The following is an 18,351-nucleotide window of genomic DNA, read 5'->3' on the forward strand; positions in this document are numbered from 1 at the left end:
CCATAGCAAATTCCTTGATGGTGGATGCCTTTCAGGAAGGGGCAGTCAGAGGGTGATACAGGGTGAAGCTTTTTGTCAGAGCACCACTTGTGTATTGGCTTAGGAGAGGAAAGCTATCTAATGCCTATTCTTTTGTTTTCGGGGAATTTTCATTAGGAAGATAAGCAATATGAGGATCTACCATCAATACCTGCCAGAGAAAATGGGAATTTCATTTGCAATTGCTTGGGAGAAACTCTGTTTTCCAGTTGTGAAGATAGAGCATTTGTTGTCTTTCTAGTCAGACTGTGTTTGCCATATGGTGTAAATAGGATGGAGGAAACTGGAAAGATCACCTTGCTATTCTAATGTTATGATTAATGTTATTGGACCCATGGGGAAAAACACTTATATGAATAATATTAAGCAGTTTAAAGCTGATTATCTGTCTGATTACAAAAGGGACTAAAACACTGCTGAGTAATTTAACTGCAAAGATAATTGTAAATAAAAATTGCATGAACAATATTTTTGTTATCAGAAAAATAAACAGGTGTGTTTTCTTGACTCTGAGCTGTCTTAGACAACAAGAGCTAATTTTTATCCTGCTATTTCCAGTCACATAAAGACCATCTGTTCATTCTTTTAAATTCCAATTAGTGCTATTGACTGATCATCTACAAATGCTTCTTCTAAGCTTTGCCTGCATGAGAGTTCTCCTTTGATAAAATAAACTGGAGGAAATATGGCTGCCTCCTTGAAGAAGCTAACTGCTCTCCCCACTCAGGTGTCCTGTTCAGCATCCCAAGGCATATGACATTAAGATATTGTTCTGAAACCTGTGTACTCCTGCAAATATATTGTGGCTGTTCTTAAACATTCTTAAAAGGTGCATCAATAAAATGGATGAGTTCCTTCAGTGCATAGCTAAGCACATAGATAAATAATTTACAAAATTAAGTAGCATACTTCTTCAGGGAAGAAAAAACACTTATTTTACTTTAAAGCCTTCCTCCACAAGCCCATGCTCCCTTTCTTACGGAATCAAAAGAAATAAAAAATGCTCAGAAAAAGTCGTATTAACATGAAAAAAATGGTATACATACAGTGAGGAATGTGCTAAGGAAAGATGCAGGGAAAAATTAGCTGCACAATTACTGCCTTTCTTTTAAAGCACATGTCCAAAACTGGTTAGTTTAATCCACAGTTGAGGAAAACTTAGTCTGCTCACTGGTAAAAAAATTAATAAATGAATGAAAGATGAAATGAATGAAAGTATCACCTGCACTGACGAGAAGAATATATTCTGTTCTTAGTAGATTATGATCTGACATCATCTGCTTATTCTAAAATTATCTCTCCACTCTACTAAAGCAACATCTTTGTAGACAAAGAAGCTTCTGTTCACCAAAGTAAATCTGTCAAGAATAAAGAAGTGGTAGGTCATGCCTACAAAATTTGTGTTGCTCTGTTATGCTGGAGTGATAATTTACATTACTGATATATAATCCTGATGTAGAACAGCTGCAGAGGTTGGAAACTGAACTTGAGCAACTCCTCAGCTGCCTTCTGGCAACAGGTGCATGGCAGAAAGACAATTTATTTTGATGACCAGACACTAATGCTATTCTGCAGCTTTGACAATTAAAAAATCACCTTGATGCAAAAGACCAACTTGTCTAGAAGAACCAAACAGATATGACAAGACAGCTGCTGAATCCCTTATGCATTTTTTATTGCAAACTACTGTTCAGTCCATATCCAGACCTTACACAACTGAAGATCTGGTTGCTCTTCAGCAATATATGCTGTCATTTCTCCAGGCTAGAAGGATGTCCTGCTTCACTGGACATTAGAAATTTGCCACATAAATCCCTTTATTTATTCTTTAACCAAGAATATTGTAAATAAATATCTACCATTTAAAAGAATGCTATTTAAGAATTGAGGTTATCAATATTTGTTAGTGTAGTTATGTTTTCTATAATTAGGCACACAAGAACATTATGTTAAAAGTTTTAAAACTGGTCTTTTACCTGCTGCAATAATTTTGCTTTGGAATTATATATCACTAGTGACATAGTTCAAGTATTAGAAAATACTTTACTTTTTGCACCAGATTCACTATTGAAATCTTTCAGAATTTTAAACTGGTGCATAATTTGAATTCCATAATGAAGCTGTATATTTTTCAGTATTTATTTGAACTAAGAAAAGATATTTTAATTACCAAGTCAAATACTTAAAAATATACATAACATACAAAAGTAAAATAAAATAAAAATATAGTAAAAAATACTATACGTATATAAAGATATATAGTAAGTAAACTTAAAGATTTTTAGCATTTTTGCTTAAAGGATATTTGCTACATAAACATCTTCTTTTAAAAGAATTTTTCAAAAGACCCTTGTACTTTCAAATGTTAGATCCTGTTAATCATCCCTGTGAGAGCCATTCTAACCCAGTGAGTCTTCAGACTGCAAAACCGTTCAAACTATGTTTGTTAAAAATGAGGTGGACATTAGCATATCTCTCAGGAGCACTGCTTAACCTTAATAACTAAGCTGTTTGTTGAACCTGAGACCACACCATAGGGGTTTATCTGTACATTTGTTCCAATAAGATAAGATTCAACACCTGAGACTGTACAATTGGAAATTTGTTTTTTGAATTTCCCATTCTCAAGCAAGGGCAAACTCTCTTCTGCACAAACACAGAAATAAAGCAGTTACCAGCAGACTCCCAGTATATAAAGTACCTTCCAAAGGAACGCTTCTGCAACAGCACAGTTCTCCCAACAGGAGAAATCCAAATAGCTATTGTAAAGGAATGTGTAAAAGCCCTTAGGAATCCCATCTCCATACAAAACAAAAAAACACACAAAAACATATAGCAAGAGAACTGGAGCACCTGGAGTGGGGCTGACCTCAACTAAACCCAGCTAGCAGCCTCCCCTGCAGCAGAATTCAGCTAATCCAAATTTGGCTTTTACAGTACAATAGGATTAATTCCACTGAGTGCAAAGAGACAATACCTACACCGTTGAATAAAACATGGTCACTGGGAGTCCTCTGCCCTTAAGGACACGTGGCATAGGCTGACATACTGCATCTACTGGTTGGCATCTGGCTTCTGCTCTTTTGACATTACACTGATATTTGTAGGGGTGGGGTGTTTAATTTCAAACTGTATGATATAGAGCTGATGTTCCATCATCTAGAGTGCCATTTTTATAGCAAAGAATGAAACTAAGGACTGCCTAGTAGAAGGTGTCCTGGTCCATATCAGGTGGGCTGGAACTAGATGATCTCTAGGGTCCCTTCTAACCCAACTATTCCATGTTTCTGATTTGTTTTCCCAAGTGCTAGAGGACAGCATGAGGACAGGCAGGACACTACTGGTGCTGTGGCACTCATGAACTGTGTAGGCTACAGAAAGCCATGACTGGTGTAATCCTTCTCATACCATGCATTGGGAACTTTCCCCCAGGAATTCTCCACAAACAACTCTGGGACACTGTCTTGCAAAGAAAGGACTAGGTGGTATAGGCACAAACTATGCCAGGAAGTGTGGTAAGGATGGGCAGCACTCCGGTTCTCACATCCACCCTAAGGACATGCTTTATACAGTACAGACATAGTTACTAGTCAAAAGTAGATTCCTGAGTAAATCTGATGGGTAAGTCAACAAAAAACAGAAGTAGAAAGAAATCAGAACTTTACTAAGAAGTAGATATGGGATGCTTGAAAAAATAGAGTGAAATAAAAAGACACAGATAATTAGGAAAACATATGCAAAACCAATTAATCAACTCCCAACATTAATCACTCTCCGAATCAGTTTATGTCCTCTATGAGAGTCTCACATGTGCAATACATTATAAAGAGGGGTGCAACTAAGCCCTTTACTTAAAAATTACAAAAAGTCTACATGTGCACTAGCATTTGTAATGTTTAGAAATGCAGACAACTGTTTGGATCAGACCATGTTATTTTTTATACATACTTTGTCTGTCCTATCCTCAGTTGTTTTAACCATTGCTGACTGTTTTCTTAAAAGTACTCTATTGCCATCATAGACCTGCACACAGCAGGTCTATGCAGTCCCCTTCACATTTAAATCCCAATAAAAACTGTAAAATATCAAGACAAGAGCAGCTTAAAAACTTGGTGGTTTGCTTGTTGTTTTTTTGTTTTTTTTTAATAGGAAATACTAATGCTTCTGCAGTCTCTGTGCAGTTAATCTCTTCAAAAGCTCCTGTCAGAAAGAGAAGGGATGAGAGACGGGCACAAACTGCTACGGAAAACTGCACAAAGGGACACCTAGCAGAATTCATGTGCTCATATGTGTATGCATATGTATACATATCTCTCTGCCAGTCTGTCTATCAGCTATCCATCACCAGACTTGCTCAACTCTCCCCAGTCATGCCTTAAATTTTGTTTTTATTTATTTGTTTTATAGTGTTGATACCATACTGGGTAGATCAATTTCTAGAAGACTTTGTAGTGGCACTTCAGAAACCTTAAATGCTCTCTAGTAAATGTTAACAACCCCCTTTTATGACATTCTCATGCTTGAAGTCTTGATTGTTATTTTCAAAACAATGCATAGTTAAATTCAATTCAAGTTTGAAATGACAAAGGAGAAATGGATCCAGAAATATCCCAAATGCCACTCTGTATTGATGAAGCAGCAAAGGGGTCAAAAGCCATCTGATGAGCACAGTCAGAGGCAGGGTATGTGATACCAGCTCCATAAAATGTCACATTCTGAACATGCTGTCTTGATAAGTACAGCTTTCACCTTTCAAAAATTTATTTAGTAACCTTCAAAGCTGATCTAAGAAAAAAAAATCTTTTCTGTAACTGAGGATTACTTGTCCCATCACATACATTATACATTTTTCGCAGCTCTCAAGACAGCTACTATTTGGGAGTAATATTTTCAGGTATAAAAATTAAGAAAGTCAAGTGACCCTCCCGAATTCATAAGGTAGTAACATATTTTCTGTAGGATTGCCTAATCAAACATGAAGCATTTGGCAAGCGTCAGGATGGGAAAGGGAAATGGAACAAGTTTTGTCAAGGAAAAGAAAAGCTCTTCTTAAATAATGAGAGGGCCTCCCATGGAACAACATGGTTTGGGATTGAGTTTGGTGCTACCCTGTTGAAAGTCTCATCTGAGAGTTTTACACTTTTTGGAAAGTTAGTTCCTTTTCACGCATGGTGTCAGTCTCTAAAAAAGCAAAATAAATTTAATTCATTTATGTGTATAAGGTCATAAAAAATGATGTGGCATGGACAGCAGTTCCTGGTTTAGGCATGTGGTGGTTCACATACTCTAACTGAGAAAAAACTTCATGTGTACTTGAGTGTACACAGAGGGGTACAAGCTTCCCTAAAACAGAGAGGAATTTACTGACATGCTTTCACTTCAGTTACTTCTAATTGAACTTCAGGTCAGCTTTACCTTATGCACCTTTGCCTATGTTTTCTTCAGTGGAAATATCTTTCTAAATCAAGATATTTATAAATACTGTGTTTCAAGCTCATATGGTAAGTGGTCATCTTAATTTAAACTTCTAACTTCTGCAAATATGTCCTTTCCACAAAGTCATTCCAGGTAGTTAATAAACATTTTCGATGAGTTAAGCTGTGTGTAAAAGAAGAGTTTATGGCTTTCCCATCTATTCCATTAATCCCCAATTACTCAGTTTTTCAAGTCTAAGCAAGAGAAACATTTATGTCTCTGGGAAATAACGATTTCTGTCCTTTCAAGTACACTCAGCATATCCAGGAAGTTTCAAAACTGTATTAAAGAACCTATGCTTAAGAATGAGTAATTTCCCTGGATTACATGTTCATTACAGACTGTTCAGAAACTCTTACACCTTAAGCCTAGCAGCAAACTGCTGCATGCTTTTGAATATATTTTCAGAGACAAAAATACCTCATCCTCAGCTATTAGAATATTAACAGCATAAGATTAACATTTTTAATATAAATTTTAATAACTAGGCTTTTTTCTTACAGGTAAAGAACAACTATTTTTAGTAAAGTAGGTCCCAAACCCACCATAATCTAGAGCATAAAAAAAAAATAAATGTGTAATGAATATAAAAAGAACTTTAATTGTACTGTAGTGTGCATACAGAAGACTGACCTAGCAAATAAAAAAAAAAAACTAAAAAAAAGGAAGATTGTTACATGGAATATCTAAAGGACTCTTCTCCCAGAGTTGTATTTTTAGAGATAACAAAGAAGGCACACAAAAGTTCCTTTCTGGTAAAAATTTCCAATGTATCTACAGCTGGTCTATAGCCTTGCAGTCCATTCTTGCACACAAAAATGATTTCTTCAAGTGTTTCCCCTGGCAGTGAAAATCCAGGCTGAGGCCCTGCGAGACCCAGCTGCAAGGTGCCCTGGCAGGGGGCTCTGTGCTCGGGCAAGGTGTGTGTCAGGGAGGAGAAAAGGGGCAAAAACCACCTTTGAAAGCAAAGGTGAGGCTGTACAGTCCTGGGGCTACCAGGGCAAACTGAATCCCAGGCTTTGATGGATTCCCTCCAGGCTCCAAGGTGTTTAATAGAAAAGTGAATCTATGCTTCCATATAAATAATACATGATGGAGAGCGTATTTCCTCACGAGTACATTGTCATACATAGTCCACAGCAATTCACAGTGACGACAACAGGAAGAATGAGCCCATCATGGCAACAGCTTTCATGTTTATGTGTAAAAGAAACAGGAGCAAATAACTTACAATACAACTAGATGAAGGTAATTACAACTATAAATATTTTGGGGTTCATAGTCTGAATAAACCTAATTTTAAAATAACTCCTAACTCAAATTTTCAAAATGAGTTTATTTTTTCCTGTACTAATTACACAGAGACCAGCAAAATTTTCCTAGAACAGAAATAAGAACCAATTCACCTCAGGCATGACTAAAGTAGACAGCAAAAGGCAAAGCTGGAGACTCAGCTATTTACTTTTCTTTATTATTCTGATTATTTTTAAAGCCTCTGTGAAAACATAAAGCAAAATCAATTAGTATAAACTGAGATGCAGATTTATGCAAATGCCTCTTTTATTCTTTTATATATTTATAATACACTGTGCTCTTGTACATACTTAAAGTTTTCTCTTACAATTTAAAACTCCAAGGACTATTCAAAAAACCAGTAACCATGATTTGGATTTGGTTTTTTGGCTTTTTGAAAGAAGGATGGAAAATATTGCAACATGCCATATCTACTGATGGTGGACCCAAGCATTTTTCCTTTGTGAAAATGGGAAGAAAGAAAGAAAGAGAAGGGGAAAATAATATGTAAATGCACAGACATAAAAAATGCAACTATGAAGCAGGAAATTTTATCAGTTTCCCACTCATATAAAATATTTTCAGGTCACATGCAATTTCAGTGAATAAAGTTGATTTATTGTTAAAGCATTCTCATTTAAAATGAACAACTGATTGAATAAATTTAACTTATCTTTCACTTTTCATTTATCTGCAAATAAAGTTCATCATTTTAAGCTGACATAAGTATATGTGTAGACATTATGGAAAAAAAATATCTCTGACTATTAGATTATGACCTTTACTCTGTGGTATGCAACAAAAGTGTGCTGTTCTTTCTACTTAGGTGATGAGGAGCACCAAGACATTGCTACAGTTCCCAGGCTGGTAAATAAAAGAGACAAAGAATTTGGGTGAACCACTGCAGGTGTGAAGATTTCTGCAAGCATATACACACATTTTTTGCAGTTCTAAACTCAATTACCCTGGGACAACTTGAAAGAAAAGGTACCTATATAGTTTCTATTGAGAAAATCTTTATTTTTTTCTTCAAACTAATCTTAATATTTTTTTTAAGCTTGCAACTTCTAAAGTATAGGACAGATCATTGTGTCTTATCCACAGTTTCTGAAAATTTCTGAATTCCTGTATTCTACCTGTCTTTATCACTTCTTCCCTTCCCTTTGCAGAGTTTTAATCCTTCCATTTGTATGTTTCAAGGGAGTAGCTTTTTAAAAAAAAAAAATAAATTTAATAGCTTTATCAGCTCTAGCCCAATCCATTATTCTCCCTGATTTCTTCAGCAGAAGTTATTAGGTCTTTTGGTCTCCTCTTTTTCATGCATCTAAGCAATTAAGTTTGAGCCAGTTAAACACCTCACATGTTCTTTAAGTAGATTCCCTAGCATTTCTCAGCAGTGAGCTTATCTGAAACCATGATCCCATTTCCTTAATCTTTCTAGCTTTCTTTGAGGTCCTACCCATTTTTTTATTTTTTTTACATGGCCTGAATAATTCTGTATCACCTTAAAGTATGGAAATCTTTCTTCTAAATTAATAGTGAGACATCACTGAGGTTATTTCTGAATCTTATGCTTGACATCCTACTGCTAACAGCCACTTATGAAGGATCTCATTGGAGTCTCTTTCAAAGTGAAAATGGATTATGCCATCAAGTTTCTCCTCATCTACCACTTTAATCTATTAAATATTTATAAACAAGCAATGTGAGAATATTTGGTTTTGTTTTTCTCTAGTACTACTCTGCAGTATAATGCTTATACTTTTCATAATATCACTCTCCATTAATATAGCAACTATTTAAATAGTGCTTAATTAAGATTCACTAATCTGTTATGAGGAAAGAAATCACAAGTGTCATATATAATATTTTATGAAAGAAGTATTTTTTACTATAGAAAACATCTACATACATGTAAAGAGAAAAATATTAAATATACTTAGTTCGCCAGCTCAGGAAGTTGTTCATTTTGTGAACTCATGCTTTGTCTAGTGAAATTTAAAGATAAATAAGTCAAAGCACTAAGCTATGCATAAGTGCATATGCAATAACACAAAATTATGAAGCATAAGAGGGACACCTGAAAATTGTATCACCTCAACAATCAGAACAAGGCAGCCACTGTCCTAGAAGTGTTCTAAAGAAGGTCTTTGCAGCCTTGCCCTCACTGTTTGCCTTCTAATCAAGATCTTTTCTATACAGTGTTTTTTAATTGCTAGTACAGAATTTTAAAGCAGTTTTATGGTAATCAGTGGTGATATATAGCGCTGTTGCTTAGCACTGTGTTTAAGGAGCAATATTAATAGTGTGCTAAGATTAACTGGCTAATGTTAGCCCTAAGTAGCTAAAAAGAAGTACATATTTTTAAATGAATTTTGAAGCTTTTGCCAAAAACCTGCCATTCTTGATCCAGTGATGAGATCAGTGTCCTTACATCCAGAGAGATGATTTTTTTTCTGCAGGTGTCTAAGGGTTGATTCTGATCCAGGTTCCACAGATAAAACAAGTGTATCATCATAAGTTAATGAATCTGCTGAAACTTTCATTGTTACCTTTGATAAGCAAATGAACACTACTAACAGCAAAATCAGAGGTGGAAGGGAAAACATCTAAAAGTCCTCTAAAAATGTAAGTCACATTTACATTATTACAACGTTTTTAGATGTCCACAAAACTGACATTTCAGTCTTACTGCAAGAAAAAGAACCATTCAGTTCCTCATGCCTATATTTCTAGAATTTTAAAACCAAGCTTTGCCTTTCTTTCTATAAGCATATACATATATATATATATATGTACACATTTGGGTCATGTGATTTCTGTGATGTGCTCCAGGGAGTGACCTAACCAAATGAGTCCTGAATGATTCAAGCCCATCTTGCTCCTGATGAATTAGTCTGCATGCATCTTCAGGCTATATATAATTTGGCTGTAATAGGTATTTCACAAGCCTTTTCAGGAAACTCAGCACACCATGAATAGCATTTCTCTTGCTGTGTGACACCAGCTGTCATAAAGGACTTAGCTGAGGTCAATTTAATTTTAGGGTATGAGGTATTGTAGCAGCATTTTTACAATTCTTTAAAAATTAATATTTCTATATGGAATGGACATGCTAAATGGCTTCCTTGGTACCTGTCAAGATTTTGATTTGATGTCTGAAGGCAGAAAGTAACTTCTGTATACCAAAAAGGATGGCAACCCTCCTGGCCTGCTGGAGTTATCCTTGGGCCAGCCTGCAGAGAGACCTTGCTGACGCCTGTCTGCTGACAGACACAGTTGGTCCACTCCAAAAGGGATTCCAGGAGTGATTCTGCATGCATGAAGAGTGAACAACCAGGAAGAACAGGTTTCTGGATTGAAAAATTGAATGATTCAAACTGACAGTGTAGGTGCAGCTTCTGTGACAGCAGCATAAATCCATAGCACTGGTATAATTGATTCCTCTCATCGCACATCCCTCCTGCCTGATCCTGAGGGAAGGCTAAAATGTGTGACTCCAATCATAATTATAATCCTATAGAGTCATCCTCAACACTTCATTACTATATGCAATAAAATATGTATTTGTCTATAATTTTCTCACTGTTTGGAACAACTACAAGACCTTCTCCTATGCAATTTACACAATATCTAAAAATTTGCTACTCTTTTAAAAATAGGGTGCTATAAATAAAATTATAAAAATATTTTATATTTATTCATCTTATACTTGAGGGTTAGTATTTAATTTATAGCAAAGTTTTATTCATTCGGTTATGGTTATTGAAAGCATATCAATGTCCACATCTGTCAGCATTTTACACCCTTTTATATGCTTCTGTCTCAGAAGCAGGATAATGGCAAACTGTATCTGTGGGGTAACCATTAAAAGGAAAAAGAAATTCAGTCCTCTGCTGTAGAAATACCTATCAACAATTCTGAAGAGATGAGAAGTTCATATTAAGTAAAAGACAGGCAACTAAAATGAAATATTTTCAACATTTTTTATATTTTGAAGTGTTTTTACTGCTTGTATGTAAACTATTGATAATGCAGAATGAAATGTGTCTAAGAAACAAAACATATGATTAGTTGTCCTGACAGCTTAAAAAGAGATGCAGATTAGAGAGTGGTATTTACATTTCTCATTTTCTCTTGGTTTCCAGCATTTTTATAGACATCTTGGAGCATGTACAAATTTTTGCACATCAAAATAAAGGTGGAATTTAAATATCACCAGGAAAAAAAGTATACTCAAGTAAAGAACTGGAAATGTATCCTTCTAAAACTATTTATTCAAAAAGAAAATCAATATTATTAACTGGATTTAAGTGAATAAAAAGGTATCAAAAGCAATCAAAAGAAAACAGAGCACACAAAATTAGTCTTGAAGTCACTGAAGCACACATAGACTATCAATGTATGCGAAAGTTAAGTGCTCTAACATTTGGAAAGCGCAGTTCATGAAACTCTGTGACGAAAAGAATATAGTTATTTAAGAAAAAATTTAAAACAACTAACACCATTACAAAAAAATAAATTGTATTGCATTGATCCAACTGACATAGCTTGCTTTGTTTCTGTAGGCATCTCATGGACCAGAAATGAGGAACTTTGAAGACTTAAGAAATGCTAAATGAACAATCAAAAATGAAATCCTGCCAAAGAAGACAGACTGAAATACTTATTTTTTATGCAGTTAAAACCTGAAGAATATCCTTTCTAAAACCCCATGTCTGGAATTAATATGACAAGCCTATAATTCAGAACAATTTATAAAAAAGTTTTAAAGGAATTTTAAAATGTCTTCCTGTAATTAAACCAACATTCTGCTAAGTTGGCAACAGAAACAGTTGGCCTTTTTCATGTTAATTTGGGAAATATAAATCATCTAAGTAGGAAATGGCACTATTTAGTACAGCAACTGTATCCTGAATGTTGTTCTAGTGTGGAAAAGTTGGAACAGTTCCTTTTTGTTTCAAAAGGGCACAAACATGGATCTTTACTCGGGGGTCTTGAACTCAGCCTATGTCTTTACACTAGTGTCTTCAGTGGCCCTACTGATTTTACCTTAGGGCATAACATATGCCCCACATATATGCAACAATAATTTAAAACAAAAGCAAAAACTCAAAGGGGTCTCTAGGTGGTTACATAAAAACTAGTGGATCCTGGAAGATGCTTAACTGTTTTGGAGAAATTAAAAAGAATACATTTCTGGTGTCACCAGGAAATTGAAATCAGATCATTTGTCCTACTCTGTGCAGCAGCAGCAGCGGGTTGCTAAGTACAAACACAGTAGGCAATGCTGTCATACTGACAGAGCCCCTGGACAGCCTGTGAGCATAACTTTTAATCAATCCCAGATTTCACAGAAAAGACACAAGAGCTACTCTGCAAATGTAGTGTCTCCCACTGGATGTGAAGAAAGCAAGGAAGAGTGTTATTCAGCAAGCCCCGTAGGTTCCATCACACAGGAGCTCACTCAAACAAGGGCGCAGAGACACCTAGAAATTCTGTGGTATTATCTGTTTATTATTGTTATTTTGCGAAAAACCTGGCAACTCAGGGATTCATCTTCCACCGTCTTCAGGTTTTTTGAAGCAAAAACTGAGCAGCTTTCAGTCCTAAGATATGCCAAACCCAGAATGTAGAGAAAATCAGAATGGTTACTGGCAAAGCCACTGACTGGTGCTAGATGGTCACACCAGTGGTGGTTGTCAATAAATCCATTTCTCTTTCTGACTTCAGAGCACTCAATATACTTCCAAAGAACACCTTCAAAGCAAAGGCAGATATTGATATAACCAGTTTTACATTGTCCTTTTTTTTTTTAAATTTTCTCTGCCTTTCCCCCCACAGATTTCCTTATCTCTACTGCATGTTTTCACAACAGCTTGGGACCTCAGTTCTTGGCATGTCAGAACTTCTTGGCTCCTAAACATAATCATGTTGAGGAGAGCTTGGTCTTACCTGAGCTGTAGCAACTTGTGAATGTCACAGGCATTAAAAATTCAGAGTAGTAAAAAAATGATTATTTTTGGCAACATGTTCCAGTTGGGTTTCTGACATAAAGTCACTGAAAAATGTAAGTTGAGAATTGATAGTCAACTTGTTAGTTCTAAACTTTTTAAGCAGCAAACTAGTTAGTTGTGCTTCTCTCTTATATATTACAAGTACATGTATGACCTTGTATTTTGGTATGTTAAATACTTAACATGACTATTTTAAGAGGGAAATATTACATTGTGACAATTTGACTGACATATGACACATTTAGTTTTCGGACTTTCTTCATTTTAATTTTGATAAGATAATGTATGGCTCATGCAAGAATCTGAAATCTGTACCTAATGGGCTTCAGGAAAAATTGTGGTGTCTTCCTAAATCTGTTTCAGCAGCTGTCTACACAGCAGGAGGAACAAGCTTCCACATTCCAGTAACTGCTAATTACCACTGATGCACAGCCCTATCCTATGGCACTGCCACCTCATTTCAAAGCAATGCAGGAATGGCTCTGGACAGGACTCAAATGGGTATTATCTCTGCCTTTAGGGGATGATTGTGGGTCCACTGAGTCTTAACTGAGGACATTACTTTTGCTGAAATTCAGGAGTTTTACCTAGTATGGGTAACAAAGTTTGTCTTCAGATTTCCACTTGATATTCTATGGATGTGTCACCTGACTCCCACATGATTTTACAGCTCTTTCTAACATAAAGGTATTTTTTCACTCCAATAAGCACTCTACCAGGGTTTCATGTTTAATATTTTGCATTTAATATGTTTACTAGCAGTCACATTCTTTGGTAGAAAGCCTTCGTTTGCAATCCAGAATGACACCATCAGCATGTGAAAGTCCATCCTGCACTGTCTTTTAACAGATCCAACATGGAGCAGTCAAAAGTTATTTAGCAATTGACATTGACATAACTTTGCCACAAGCAACTGAAGCAATTACAAGACCTGGGATGGGTGCAGCTGAAACACCTTGATAAGAAAGCAATGAAAAATGACACATCACAAAACCAGAATGGTTTCATCAGCACAACACTAAATCAACATGTATGTTTCTGGCACTCCCCATTCTTTTGATAATGGAATAATCAAAAGGAGAGGAGGACTGATATCCCCAATTTTTTCTGACAGACTGGAAATGAACTAAAATAAAGCATTCCTGTGCACTGTCATTTGATTGTATTTTAGCAATGACAGTTTCAATTCAGTGCTCCATAAAACACTTCATATTTTAGTCTGGCTTCCCTGTGGCTGGTATAAGAAGATAATCTGTTTGTTGAATTTTTCCTTTATTCTCTAAAAAAAAAATCAGTATTTACCATGACCACCAAAATCAGGCAGGGTATCACAACACCAACAGAAGAATAAATGAAATTTGGAAAACAGGTTACCTGATGTTCTGTCCCTTGTGCAGACAGTATACCTGAAGAGTGGCAAGAGTTAATGAGAGAAACTCTCATTAATAACACTCTGACCACTTGGGCAGAAAAGGCATCTCTATACCACAGAATGAGCCTTTCCTCCCTTCCTATTAAAAGAATGAGATCTATCCACAAGAAAGCATTTCTTTCTGGGCCACTTCAGTTTACAGAATAATTTGGTATTCGTTAATTTCTCTTTCCAAAGTTAACCACAAGTATCATTAGAAGAGTAAGCTGACTTCTCAGAAGATATTTAGCACTCTTAATACTTCACTGTATTTTTCTCGTTTCAGTATCAGTAAAGTCCCTTTGATAGCATATCCAGATGAAATGTCTTCTCATCCTTCAAATGTTACTACATATGACAATTACAGGAGCTTTTGTGAAGCAGTAAGGTGTTTTATTTTAACACAAAAGGCAAGCCTTACTTTTAATATTTCCATCTACTACTAGGCAAAGAGATCTTCCTATTTATGCATTTCTATTACTGCAACATTATTCAGTGAAATATCAGCTATAATAAATAATGAAAACTCTATATTAGAGGTTTCCAAAGGTATGAGTAGAAGAAGAAATGCACAACAGCACTTGAAAAGTCATACTTTCAAGCTGCAAGGAGAGAGCCTGAAAAATGGTGGCAAAACTAAGTAAGTCTATAGAATCTATTTACTGAAGATAAGCATTTAAAGAGAGAGTGTGAGAGAGGGGCAAAGTGCATTAAATGGTTTCAGTAAAAAAATGAAAATTTGTTTCAGTGTGTAAATTATGTTACAAGTCTTCAGGAAAGAATCCAGCAAAATATTCTGAAACTATAAATTTCTTCATTACAACATTTTAACAGTTTTGTTTTTGTGGTTTTTTTAAATCAAATGTTCACATTTTTTAGATATTTCAGTAGGAAAGTGCATTGGAAGCACTGCACATATTTTGATTGTTATCTATAATAAGGTATTTTCCCTCTTATTGAATTTTGTTGCTATTAAAATAAGAAAATAAGAAAACCTTCATCCTTCTCATAAGGAAAGTAATACTTCAAATTCAAGAATGTAAGGCATGGAAAGGGCTATTATGAAGCTTGATAAAATTTCTTAAAGGCTAATACCTGCCTTATCTGTCTCACAACTACTCAACTTAATGAAAACACTGATTGCAATAGGAAACTTTAGCACCACTGCCAGATCTGTCTACAACAAATTCAGCCAGAAACCATGTAATTTCTAGTACTGACTTTATTTATTTTAACTCTTTTTATATTTACCTCTGTATACCAAGCAGCTATTGATTTCTGCTGAAGATTCACTCAACTGACATGCCCCCTGCTTGGGCACTAAGCAATTTAAATTTTAGATCTTAAGACTGGATAAGACACAATCTCCATCATTGTTTATTACATTACCAGTTACAGCCAAAGGCTTTTATCTTTTTAAAAATGCTCTTACCTCATTGCACCAAACTGGTGTATAGTATTTAGGAGAAAGAATGTTAAAAGGGGGTGTTGAGAAAATAATTAGCATCAGAGATTAAAACCACTTTAGGTATCATTTATTCCCAAGTCTTCTTTTATCATCATTATCATTGTTGTCTTTAGTAACAATACTAATACTAATACTAATTTTATTTTAATAATAATAATAGTAATAAATCATAGTTTTAGCTCAACACCCTGAGATATACAATCACCAGGAAGACAGCTTGTTTGTATTTTCAGTGTTAATTTATCCAGGATTACAAGCAATGTCTAAAACGGACACCTATGCTTTTTAAAAAATAATTTTAAAAAAATAATAAAAATCTTGTGACAGACAGTGATATAAAATGTTGAGATATTTGCACAAAACCACTACTGGACTGTATATGGAACCGCAATGTTTTCCTTTATAGAAAAGGATACCAGGAAATTATGTTAACTACACTCAGAAGAAGAGAAAGAGAAGAGAAAAAAGAAAAGAAAAAAGAAAAGAAAAAAGAAAAGAAGAAAAGCAGCTCACAGTGAGATGTGGGTAGAAAACATTGAAAGAGCATAGTACCAGAAAAAGTAAGAATAAAGCTTCCATCCTATGATGGAGGAACACAAGAAACTGACTGATATAAACCACTGCCTTAAGGGGTAGTCCATGCCCCACTCTGGATAATTTATAACCCTAAACTCTGTAAATCTCATCATGTTGCTCTTGGCATAATTTTCAAGGTTTCCCAACTCAGGTTTGGAGAGGAAGGTGATAATACATATGAAAATTAGTGTGGAGCTGACTCCTACTCATTTGAATGGCCTTAAGGCACCTAAATTACGCCTTGGGCATGATATTTCCAGTGAATAGGGACATGTATGCTACCCACTTAAAACTAGTAACCTAAACTCTCCTCATACTCTCTGCAGATGAATAGATTGATCTAAAAGGAAATTTATTTATTTTAAAATAAAAGTACAAATAGGGAAAGGCTTTTAGACATACCTGCCTTAAACTTAGATTCTTTACGTGAATACCTCCCATAAATTTGGAATAATACCTCAAAATCAGGTAATCCTGCATACTGGAAATAAATACACTCATAAACACTATCAGGTGATCTGGAAAGAGTCTTCCTCAGTTTCTTCTGATTAAAGCATGCTGCACTTCATAAAGATGATCCCATCCCTGAATCAAATACTTCAACAGAGGGAACGTATGTGTGAGAAAAAAAATGGAAATAAAAGGTAATGGCCCAGTCCTAGGTTACCTTAGCATTGCCAGGAATCTTTGTTAACAGAGTCATCCTTTAGTCCAGGTGAATAGAAAAATCACACAGTCCTTTACCATGTTTTTATAACAATTCCTCTAATTTTCCTACCTTTTATAGCTTTTCTATATTATTCTTATTATTATGATTACAGGCACTCAGATTCACTCAAGCTAACCCACCTCAATTGTCTGAAAGCAATACCTCATTGACACAATGTGGTACAGATATTTTGCTTCAAAAACTTCTCAATTCAATTTGAAGAAAACTTAGCATACATTCTAAGAAAATGTTAAAATTATTTATCATTTTTATAAGCACTCTGGCAAACACACAGCAGGCATGTAATTGTTATAGAGTTAATTAGCTATTTTAAAGCCTACACTGATTATTCATTATTACATTTTTTCCAGGGAAACTCAGATCCTTATAATATGTGCTAAGAGAGACCCAATTTTGGTGATTTAGGATGGAATTTCTGACCTAAGATATGTGCAATGTAATTTATATCTGTGCTAGTCACTGTAGGATTCTTGTATGGTTTATGGGGAGAAACAGGCAGTGTAATCCTACAGGCAGATTTAGAAGACTATTTTAGGATGCAGTGAATCACACTCTAGAAGTTCTGTTGTTCTCCACAGATTATAAGAGGAAGTAAGCATGATTAACTCAGATGCAGGCATCTATGCATTAGACATCTCTGTTCAGTTACATGAATTTACCCACAAGTGGTGCACATACATACACATTTTCACATCTGGGTGTTATTCCAGAGCTGCATAAATCAGCCAAAAATATTTCATCTCTTAATTAATGAACACAGGAACCCTGTTTATTTTTCTTAAAGCTGTATTTAATCATGCATTGATATTCTAATCTATGACAAACATATTTGTGAGCACTCAATTCATCCCATTTCCTTTAGCATATCTGTAATTTTTAATGGAGCATGGTACAGAGGCATGCAAAACATCCTTAAAGGAGACGGATAAGATTAAGCTGGTGAAGAACTAGGTAAAAAAATAAAAAATGAGAAATAAAAAAATAGTAAAAAAAAAAATTCTGAACACCTGAAGTCCCAAAAGCACTCTAAATCCATTAGCATGGTCCTAGTTAAATTTTCTGCCTAGAAGGAGTTTTGATGACTTTGGATTCAGTTCTGTACCAGCACAACTGTATTTCTTCCAGCCATGGAACAAGTTAAGTCAGTTCTACATTGAAGTTCCCTGCTACGTAATTAATTGTATGGCAGAAGAAAGCTTACTGACAAGCGCAGCAAAACAGCCCACTGCACCAAGGGACAAGTATTTCAGATGAAATGTTTCAGTCTGTGTTCATCAAATCTTCTTAAACTAAAGACTAAATCACCCCCTAAAGACTAGCACATTCTAGACCTCTACTTTTA

General features: G+C 35.2%; 1 protein-coding gene and 1 long non-coding RNA gene across 2 annotated transcripts in view; one reads left to right on the forward strand and one right to left on the reverse strand.

Moving 5' to 3' along the window:
* GPC6 (glypican 6) overlaps window positions 1-18,351 on the reverse strand; it is a 498,670-nt gene that overhangs the window by 400,026 nt on the left and 80,293 nt on the right. The window lies entirely within an intron of this gene.
* LOC117244363 lies at window positions 7,632-11,639 on the forward strand. The gene is made up of 2 exons (XR_004497293.1): window positions 7,632-7,674; window positions 11,376-11,639. It is a non-coding gene; the product is annotated as an uncharacterized LOC117244363 (long non-coding RNA).

The sequence above is a fragment of the Parus major genome, chromosome 1, assembly GCF_001522545.3.
Source record: "Parus major isolate Abel chromosome 1, Parus_major1.1, whole genome shotgun sequence".
NCBI lineage: Eukaryota > Metazoa > Chordata > Aves > Passeriformes > Paridae > Parus > Parus major.